Genomic DNA, 11,239 nt, shown 5'->3' with positions numbered 1-11,239 from the left:
CTCCAATACTTGGGCCACATGCTCTGAAGAACTGACTTTTTAGTAAAGATCCTGCTGCTGGGAAAGATTGAAGGTAGGAGGAGAGGGGGATGACACAGGATGAGACGGTTGGATGGCATCACCGACTCAATGGACATGAGTTTGAGTAAGCTCCGGGAGTTGGTGATGGACAGGGAAGCCTGATGTGCTGCAGTCCATGGGATCACAAAGAGCCAGACACGACTGAGAGACTGAGCTAAACTGAACTTTCAGTGTCTGCTTATCCTGGTGGGATTGACTGGGATCACATTAAATTTAAAGACATATTTGGGGAAAACTCTGAGGTTTAAAAATACTGAGTCTCCCAATCCATGAATATGATCTATTTCTCTACTTTTTAAGTCTTCTTTTTTGTCAGCTATATCTTTTTTAGTTTTCCACATAATGATCTTGCATCTGTTTTCTTAGATTTATCTCTAAGTATCATGTATTCTTTGATGCTATAGTAAATGATAAGGTTTTAAAGTTTTTCATTGTTTGAGGATTTCCCTAGTGATCCAACGGCTAAGAATCCGCCTTGCAATGCAAGGAACACAGGCTCCTTCCTTGTTCTAAGAAGATTCCACATGCTGCAGGGCAACTAAGCCCACAAGCTGCGACTACTGATCTCTAGAGCCTGTGCTCTGCAACAAGAGAAGACACTGCAGTGAGAAGCCTGAGTACCACATCTAGAGAGTGGCCCCACTGGCCCCAGCTGGAGAAAGCCCGCACACGGCCACAAAGACCCAACACAGCCAAAATTAAATAAATAAATAGAGTTTAGAATTTTTCATTGCTTGAATACAGAAACCCAGTTGAATTCACATATCAATGTGGCATCCCACTGGAGAGTGTGGATTCAGGGTCTGCAGTGTCAGCGCTGCTCCCCAGAACAGCAGGATGGGGGAAGGGATTCCAGAGGCAGCAGCCAAGGCCCAGCCCCCAGTGACCCTCGTCCCAGACAGGAGGAAGCAGTTTCCCTCAATCACCCTGTTGCCCTGGAGCCCGGAGCCCTGGAAGCCAGTCTGTTCCCAGGGTTCGTCTCTTTCTAGTCTTCTCCCCGCCCACCTCACCCACACCCCACCCCGCCTCCTGAGCGTGCGATTCCACTTGGGGAACTGAAACCTCACCTGAGAGTTTCTCTATTTACTGCATCTTGGGCCCGAGAGAAACTTCAACTTAAGCATCGCTTATGCATCTCCGGAGGTACTGAGCTCCGAGGGCCATGTCCAGAGCCTGGGGGACAGGGGTGCAGTGGCCAGAACTCTCAGGCCAGCTGTGGGAAGCTGAACACCAAAACAGGCAACTAATGCTTCAGCAGCTCCACAGAAAGGTTTAGTGCTGTTTCTGCCACAGTTCAGAGCAAATTGGTCCACAAGACCCTTCCATGGCTGGCTCTGTTCCCACTAGAGCCTCAGAGTCAGTCACTGGAGCCCTCTGCACCCAGGAAGGTGAAAGGGAAGACGAGTGTGGAGGGTCGCTCGAGATGGTTCACGGGCCAGGCTGGGAAGCGGCATGCACCACGCCCTCCTCCAATCGCCCAGCCATTCAGCCTCCCTGCCAGGAAGGAGAGGTGTGCAGCTGTGTGTGCAGACTGGAGTGAACACGCGGTGTGCCTGGGATAAAGTCCCAGACTTGCCGCGGGTCACCTGTAGAGCCCAGCATGAGCTGCCTCTCTGGGTTGGGGTCCCTGTCCACAAGGGAAGTGCTCTGCCCCTCCCTGACCTCCCCTTCAACCCTCTGGGGGGCCAGATACTCTGATGCCCTCAGTGGTCCTTGAGGCAGCAGGGAGGCCACAGCTCATGGCCACCCACACACCTGCCTTGTGAACACGCTCACCTGACCAACACCCAGCTGGAGGAGCTTAGAAAGCCCACAGCCTGTTGGAAGGTAGCCGTGCCACCCTGCCTGCCCCGGCCGTTCCCCAGCCCGTGAGCCTTTCCACACACTTCATCTCTGCCTCATTTTCACACAGATTATTGTGTAAAATATCAGTGACCACCTCAGGGCTGTGCTGTGGTGGGGTAGAATTCTAGACAGAAAATTGGCAGAAATGGGAAACAAAGAAAGAAAATGCCACTCTGAAACTAAAAAGCCGAGTCCACGTGGCAATAGATGAAAAACTTTAAAAAAAGAAAAAACACTCAGCAATTACTTCTCTCGTCTGTTCTTCATTAAATTAAGCAAATCTGTTGGCGCTTGATTGTTTTGTGAACAAAAATACCACATCAGTGTCCCCATAGAAACAGCTTCACTTTGACTCTTGCCAACCTCACTCGGTGTTAACTTTTGAAAGAAAGTACTTATTCATTAACTTCCCACTGACTCTAAGGAGGTCAAACCTGAGACTTCCTTTTACCGACGAAGAGTCTCCAGTTCAGCCTTTACTAGAAGGCGCTCCCTGCGGGGTTTCTGCAGCTGATGTCCTGTGACTCACGCTGTCCCTCCGCCCTGTCCCCCGAAGAGAGAACCTCACATCTGGGCCACGGAACGTCTTTCCCTCCCTCACGGCTTAGTCATCCCCCAAGTCGTTTGGCAGTTGTCTGGGGCCCCCTCGAAATGTTTCCATTTATGGTGAGATTTGGTCTCCTAGTTTGGACACAGATGGGAAAGCTTAAGTGAACAGACAGCATCGCCGAGCTCCAAGACGAGAGCCGGGGGGCTGGTGGCGGAAGGGGCTCCTCGGGGAGTGGGGACTGACCAGGCCTGGCCTGGGGGTGGCCAGGGGAAGGGCCCGCGCCCACCTGTGGAAGACACATGGCAGACTCTGTCACACAGAGCACGCCTGCAGGGTCAGCAGAGCTGCCGTGGGGCCTGGAGCAGTGGGTGCATCGCCTGGGGGGTTCTGGGCTCATTTCGTGTCCAGTGGTCCCAGGAGACCATCGGTCTCACCGGGGCAAGAACCACCATGCCCACTTGGGGGAGGGGCAGAGGGTGAAGGGTTGGGGGCCCCCAGGCTACCCACTGCCTCAGCCCCAAGCACACCCTTGAATGAGGCTGGGGTCTCATGATGGTTCCAGACATCTGGAAACCAGGGGAAAGGACTGCTTACACTGGAAACCAGCCTCCAAGCCCTGGCGCATTCTTCATGCCCAGAAACCTGCTCCCACCTCTTCTCTGCAAGGACCCCAGGCCCTCTGTGCCACCCAGCCCTGGCCCCCATCACTCTTCTCCCAGACTGCGAGGGCATGCGGGGGGTGGGCTGGCCAGGAGGGGACCCCAACCACAGACACATCTTTGCTAAGCTGAAGCGCAGCCAGGCTTCAAAGTAATAGTCTCTCCCTTTATGTTATGTTAAAGATTAAAGAGGAAAGTACTCAGTCTTTGTGTCTTAGTCCTGTCACTGCCACCAGCCTGCCGTGAGCGCTGGGCCGTCCTCCCCATCAGGCCGGGTCCTCGGGGGAGGGCAGGACGGCTGAACTGTCTGTCCACAAGCTTTATCCCACGCCTCCCCGCAAGACACTGACTCTTGTGCGCAGAACCACTGCCCCTTCCTAGAAAGAGCACAGCTTTCCCATTTTTGGCTGAGCTTTCCTCGCTCACCAGTGAGAGGTCTGACCCGTCAGCACGGCCTGGATAGTTGTCTGTGTGCCCAGAACACATCCGGATGAAAGCAGGTAGGGCTCACTTCTGCAGGCGTCCCTTGACCCCCAAAGGCAGGTGACATAGCCCTGCCACCCACATCTGCAGCTACAAAGGCCCCATGGGGACCTGGCTCATCTTCACTGTCAAAATACAGTGCCATGCCTCTCCCACAAACAGAGAATGAAGACACGGTGAAGGTTCTCTTCAGCTCAACCGAGAGAACCAGGGAGAGGGTAGGGCTGGTTCAGCCGGGCCTTGGAAGAGCAGGGATGGATCATCTATCAGGACAGACTCTCTGAAATGAGCTGAGTTACATCCAAGAAATCAAATCATAACCTTTAGAGTTATTACAGTGGAAACCCTGACAGTCAAGATTTTAAAATTTTTTTGTAATTCAAGTGCCCAGCTTAAGCTTTGATTGCAGAGGCAAAGCGTCCACTTCGACGCCCTCTATCTCGAATAAAAGCATTGTGAGCCACGGATGAGATATAAAAAACCAGGTCACCTCCCCCCACCACCCTGACACCACCCCCGACTAAGGCTCCTTTGTCTTAGAGGCCTTGCTTGTTTTCAATAACTAACTGATCATTTGGGCCTCTTGGTCTTTCTCTTTCTGCTCTTCAAATTCCCATTCTCAGGTTTTAAATTCACCTATTGGCTCACTATTGTGAGCCCAAAGAAACCTAGACCCCACCCTTGACTCCAGTGAAAGCAGAACCCTTTCCCACACATGTTCTCTCTACTCACAGCCTTGATACATAGCCCCAGGTGGACTCTGTCATTTTCAGGTCCTGTAAGTAAGAAGCCTTTACTTTTCCCAAGTTTCCTGGTACTTACTGCTGAAGGACTTCTTGCAATTATAATAAGAAACACAAGGACAGCTCCAGCCACAGCACGGTTTATTGATACAGGGTGCATGTGTGCTCACTCACTTCAGCCATGTCCGACTGTTTGTGATCCCATGGACTACAGCCCGCCAGGCTCCTCTGTCCAGGGGATTCTCCAGGCAAGAATACTGAAATGGTTGCCACATTCCCCTCCAGGAGATCTTCCCAACCCAGGGAGCAAACCCGCGTCTCCTGTGTCTAATACATTGAAAACGGATTGTTTACCCACTGACTGATACAGTGAAACAGGCACAAAACGGTTGTCCTTATGTGGAAGGAAAGTCAAAATGGAGTCCGTGTTGCTCTAAATGAGCCAGGAGCCACTGCGGAAGGGCAGCTCATGCATGTCTCAGCCTAAATGAAATCTGACCTTCTGACCATCTACCATCCCAACAAAGGCATCCTGACAGAAACTCATGTGCTCACTGCTCCCTTACCCAGAAATACCTCATAATTCCTTCAGGACAAATGCTTCCTGACTTATGTCAGTCACAGTTCTTGCTGGGCAATTTTAATGACCTCATGGCTTTGTGCTTTATAAACCCCTGACTCTGGCTTTTCCCCAGAACACTCTTTTGGTTTTACCTAAATCTGGGCTTCTCAGGTGGCACTAGTGGTAAAGAACTGCTTGCCGATGCAGGAGACACAAGAGACTTGGGTTGGATATCTGGGTCGGGAAGATCCCCTGGAGAAAGGAATGGCAACCCACACCACTATTCTTGCCTGGAGAATCCCATGGACAGAAGAACCTGGCAGATTACAGTCCATAGATCACAAAAAGTCAAGCGACTGAGCATGCACACATGTCTCCAGAATTGCAATTCCTAGGAGCCCCAAATAAAGCTCTTTGTTCTTTGCAACTTAGATATCAATTATTGTTCAACACTTTCTACCAAATACAGATTAGTTGCACCTTTCCAAGAAAAAAACCCATGAGCCAACATGAAACGTCACAGAACCCGAGCCTTTAGTGAATCGTGATGTCAAATACATGTGCACAAGGACACAGGCTTAAATAACCGTGGAGTGAGCTGGCTAGACAATACACCTGACACCAAGAAGACACAGCACTCATCTTCTTGCTTTATTTCCAAGTTTTAAGTAACCAAAGGCTACAAGTAAGAATGTTAAACCATCAACACTCGCCTGACCTCCCCCGTCCATCAGTGTACTTACGTATCTCTCATTTTTGTTCTTTTTCTCATATGTGGCCATTTCAAACATATCAGAATATTGTTGTTGTTCATAACATTTGCTTTGCAGAGTTACATATACTATATTTTAAATTTTGAAATATTAATCTAATCTTTCATATTTCTAAAGGGAGTACATGATGGCAATCAATTAAAAGTTTTGTTCACACCCTGACTCCAGCCCTCGGAGCGCTCTAGGAAACACACCAGGGCGCAAATCGGCAGACAGAAAGCCAGAGCACCTCATGCAGGGGTTCTCTGAAGGTCAAAGGAGTCATGTGGGTGAGGCATTTGTAAAAAGTCTTACCTAGAAATTCGTTTTTAGATGATCCCAAGGGAGAGGAAACACCTAACTTTCCCTGACAAGGCAGCCACATGGCTTGAAAGTAAGAGCCCTTCCCTTCGAGCCCTGGACTCACTGCTCACTGGGCAAGTTGCTCCCCACCCACCCAGGCTCCTTTTCCCACTTGTCACAGGACTTGCAGTTCTAGGAAGACATGGAGAAAGCTACTTTATTTTGGAGGAGAAAGGCAACCAGGTAACGCCAGGCGGGACCCGCCTTTTCCTTTCCAATTCCCTTTTTCCACCCTCCAAACTGTCGCTGTAAAGCTCAGAGTTTCCAACCACTGCTTCACTTAGCCTTGTTTCTTCAGTAAGGAGGTGCCCATGGTGAAAAAGAATTACCATGAGAATCCACTCAGCCAAAACTCAGAGTAGAAAATGGGTCACAGGGTGACCACAGTGAGTCATTCTGGATGGGTTACAGAGCACACATACCCGCCCCCGGCTGCCTGTGTCCACTGGGAATTTCCAGTGGAAAGACTTCGCTTCTGACCCAAGAAAGATGGGATGACCTGTCCCAGTGGGAACACTTACAAATACCAGTGCAACTTTATTCAATTTAGAATAAACATTTATTGGGCTTTCCTGGACCTACATTTGCTGAATCTTGTGCATTATCTCAAAGGGGGAAGACACATACATTTGGAGAGAGCAGGAAGAGGTTTCATGTAGGAATCGTTTTTAGGTCCCAAAAGGTGGTTGAGATTTGGATAAACGGACATCGTGGGAAAGGCATTTCAAACATTGGGAAGAACATGAGGCCCGCCTGCCCCCTCCCTGGAGGCTAGAGAGTGTCTGCTTTGACAGAGCAAGTCACCAGCTCTCAGGTCCAGGCTGCTGTTGGGCAAACAGCATCCCCTCATAGTCTCCCTGTTATGTCAATGTCTCCCTCCCTCCTGACTCTCTAATTCTGTCCTGGTTCCCAGAGGCCTCAGGCTCAGTCTCAGAGCTGTGCTTGACTCTCCCTCTCCCTTAAACCATCCAAGGAGATGTCAGTGGAGATCTTGCCTCTATGAGGACCTCTCATCTCCACCTTGCCTTCCCTTTCCCATCCCTCTTTATGCCCTCTATATGATCCCTATTTTGCTTCCTGTAAGACATTTTTTTCCAAACCAGACAAGAATTTCCCTCTCAGCTGTAAAGATCTCCTCCCTGTATATGAATTCTGGTTCTGACTTTCCAGAAAGGTACCTTGTCTGAGATCTGGGTTTCAAGTGTGGAGCACTAGGGATTAAATTAGATCGCCCCACAGGCAACTGAAAAATGCAAGTGGGCTCTGGTCAATAAGCATAGTCCTTTAGACTTCCCTCGTAGCTCAGATAGTAAAGCGTCTGCCTATAATTCGGGAGACTGGGGTTGGATCCCTGGGTAGAGAAGATCCCCTGGAGAAGGAAATGGCAACCCCCTCCAGTACTCTTGCCTGGAAAATCCCATGAACCGAGGAGCCTGGTGGGCTACAGTCCATGGGGTTGCAAAGAGTTGGACACAACTAAGCAACTTCACTTTCACTTTAGACATGACTGCCCTCACACACATACACACACACACACACATACACACAAATACATACAAACACACACACACACAATTTAAGTAGTCAAATTGTAGCAAGTTCTAACAACAAGAGCTAGGGTGACATCCTATCTCTTGCCTTCCCTCAGTCCCCTCTTCACCCACTCATTTCAAGCACTGTTGACAAAAGAGGAAAATGCAGATTTGGAGAAAGGAGGAACCAAGCAGAGCCAACATTTTAAGGACATGAATCCCTCATTGGTTTGTTGGAACAACCAAGCACCCAGGAATCATCCTAAATCTTTGGATAAGGGATCAGACTCTTCAAGGCTACACCTTAGACTCTGAAGATGCCACCATCAAACTTCTGCCGGTTCTTTTCCTGGTGTTTTGCACAGGGCACTGTGACTTTAACTTCCTTTCTCACTATTTTTTAATTATGGGCCTCAAAGCCCAAAACAGCCCTCATTCTCAGTGGGCCCCAGGACCACCAAGAAGTGGGCCAGGTATCTGGCCTGAGATTAGGGGTGTGGAGCTGAGGGGAGCAGCCCATCCTGCCAACCACTGAGGGGGAGACAGACCCTAAATACACTCAGGAAGAGGCAGGATAGGCAGGCCTTCCACCCAGAAGGGAGCCCCGATAGCCTCATCAGGGACGCCAAAGAAGGAGGCCCCCACAGGAAGTCAGACAGTCATATGGGCCCTGGTCAGACGGGATCCATCTGCATGGGGATCGCTGAGTCCTGGGAAGGTAATCCCAACCCTGCCTGAAGACGCATGGACTCGAGCCCAGAAGCCGAGGGAGACTTTGTAGGTCCGGAGCCTTGGCTCCCACTCTGGTGATGGAAATGGCAGTGGGTGCTGAGAGTTCCAGACCTGCCTGGGAGCTTGTCCAGAATCAACTCTGGGTGAAATAGTTCCTCCTGCCCATCTCTGCTTCCCTCGCAGAGCAAATGGGGAGAAAAGACACTAATACCCAGGACTTGCCAAAGAAAGGGTGGCCTTTGTTGCATTACTGAGAACAAGTGTCTGTCACTGGGTTGAATGGATAAATGAAATAGTATATCCACACAGTGGGGTGTTACTGCATCACAAAAAGGAATAATGTATTGATAACTGATAGATATGGAAGAACCTTGAAAACAAGCTTAGTGGAAGAGTCCAGACGCCAAAACTCCCATACTGTGGGATTCAATGTGTATGACTTGTCCAGCAGAGCAAAGTGTAGAGATGGGAAGCAAGGGCCTGGGGGGAGGGAGAGATGAGGAAAGGAGCACTGCTTAACAGGGTACAAGGTTTCCTTTCAGGGTAATAAGCATATTCTGGAGCTAGGTAGAATTGTTGGCTTTTAAACACTATGTACTAAGTGCCACTAAATTGTCCACTTTAGAATGGTTAAAATAATGAAATTTATGTGGAAGGAAGAAAGCAAGGCTAAGCCTGAAGTCTCTGAAGTGAGTTCCTTGAGGCCAGACACTGTCTGATGAGTGCTTCCTTGGAAGACATCCATGAGGGTGCTGAGGGTTGTGCAAAAGCAATGGAAATACATGCTGAGGCCCCGGGAGAGAGGTGAGAGAGAGGCAAGGAGCCACCTGAAAGATAGACAAGAGCCCAGTGACTCTCCCAAGGGATCAGCTGGCAGCAGGGCAAAGACTGGCCCATTGGCACTTGCCCGGCATGCCACGTGTGCAGGGCCCTTTCCTCTGGGGCTGGTTTAGAAGAGGACTTGTCCCGTCCACTCCACACCATGGGAAGGGCGGTGGCAGCCCCCAGCACTGCGTCTACTCTGGAAAGACCTGAGTTGCAGAGGGGCTGCGTCAGGTCCTGAGGGGTGACTTACAGCTCCGCTGGCCTGTCTCCTTTGGCGCTCTGCCTTTTCTTTAAGTTCATCATTTCCTCCTTTCTGATCTCCTGACTCCTACTGTCTAATTGCTAATAACAATCTTTCCCCTCCTATTTATAACCACTTAATAACGCAGCCAGTGTCTCTCTCTGGCTGGGTGGTTCTCTTTAATCCACTCAGCAGTCAAGTGCTCACAGTCAGAGCAGTGTGTCTCTCCTGACCGTGGCTGAGAGTTACTGCATGTGGTGGCAGCGCTCCTGGCACTGAGGCAGAGGAGCAGCCGTGTCTGTGTGGAAAAGCCAACCTGCCCTCCCGCTTCCCGTGTATGAGTGTGCTGGGTGGGGCGGGGCGGGGGCGGCCGCGGCAGGACAGGGCACACTGTTATAGGAGCCTGAGCTGCCTGGTTCTCCTTGCTCCACGCACACAGACTTTTTTGAAGTCAATTTGGGTTTTAGTGGAAACTTTATTTTCGTATTTTTCCCTCTTGTTTCTCTGGTAACATCAAAAACAAATAACTCACAGCTGTGTCACCTGGCTCCCAGCTACATTTTTCCAGCAGACACCTAGGGCTGGAAACTCAGCAAGACTTGGACTCCAGAAATCCAGACGAACTCTCACTTAACTCCTTCGCCTCCATTTCACTCTGCGCCAAAGAGCCAGCTGGACAAATGTCTTCTTCCAGGTCACCAGGGAGAAAGGGCTATGGCTCCTCTTTCTACTGCCCTGGAGCAGCCTTCTCCCCCGACCGGGGCAGGCTGGGGTGGGGTGGGGGGCAGAAACTGGGGTGGGCAGGGAACTCTGCTCCTGGACCTTCCAACCCTGCTCATTATATAAAAACAAAAAGAGCTCACAGCACTTGCCTTTTCTCCTTCTAACAACCAGAGCTTTTGAAGGTGGAATAGGCTTTCTATGGGCTTCCCTAGTGGCTCAGATGGTTAAGAATCTGCCTGCAATACAGGAGACTTGGGTTCTATCCCTGGGTACGGAAGATCCCTGGAGAAGGAAATAGCAATCCTCTCTAGTATTCTTGTCAGGAGAATTCCATGGACAGAGGAGCCTGGTGAGCTACAGTCCATGGGGTTGCTAAGAGTTGGACATGACTGAAGTGACTGAGCATGCACACAAATAGGCTTTCTACGTCCTGAAACTGAGGATTCCTTTTCTCTAGAGATCACAGAATTTGCTTGCTAGGAAACTCTTGTCCCTTTATTCCAACTATTTCATTGTAAAATGAAGCCGCTAAGGAGCAAAGAGAAGGCCACACAGTGAATAAGTGGCAAAGCCAGAAAGAGAAAACCTCGTTCCTGTGCCCCTCCCACCGTCTGGCTGGTCCCCACCAAGGAACCCTGCTATGTATAAAGCTTGAACATCCCCAGGATCTGGGAACCAGCTGCTTCACCAACTTGGTTTTTGCTGACTTGTTCTATTTTTGTTCTAAATAAGGAATTTCTACACAATTTTGAATCTCAACTTTGTACTCTGATAATACAGAAGCTTTCCTAGCACATACTAGCACACCAACCAATTTCCCCTTCTCTTCATTAGTTCACCAAATGGCTGTCAGAACAAAGTCCCATGGGAATTCCCTGGTGGTCTAGTGGTTAGGACTTGGCGCTTTCATTGCCATGGCCTGGGTTCAATCCCTGGTCGGGAAACTCAGATCCTGCAAGCCACGCATAGTGTGGCCAAAAATAATACCATGAGCAAGTATTGTGTGGTGAGAATGCAAGGGTGGAAGAGACCAGGCCTCCTCTTTCAAGATTTCAAGAGGCTCCCAGCCTCCTGCAGGGCGGCTGACAGATTGGCTGATGCAGGTCACACTGGTTCCAAGGGTGTGGAAATTTGCTCCCCCGCCACAG

General features: G+C 50.0%; 1 non-coding gene across 1 annotated transcript; it reads left to right on the top strand.

Moving 5' to 3' along the window:
* The first annotated feature begins 10,963 nt into the window (after positions 1–10,963).
* On the top strand, positions 10,964–11,035 carry TRNAE-UUC. Its single transcript has one exon. It is a non-coding gene; the product is annotated as a tRNA-Glu (tRNA).
* Positions 11,036–11,239: the final 204 nt, after the last annotated feature.

The sequence above is a fragment of the Cervus elaphus genome, chromosome 19 (assembly GCF_910594005.1).
Source record: "Cervus elaphus chromosome 19, mCerEla1.1, whole genome shotgun sequence".
Classification (NCBI taxonomy): Eukaryota; Metazoa; Chordata; class Mammalia; order Artiodactyla; family Cervidae; genus Cervus; species Cervus elaphus.
This window is presented reverse-complemented; position numbering and strand designations above follow the sequence as displayed.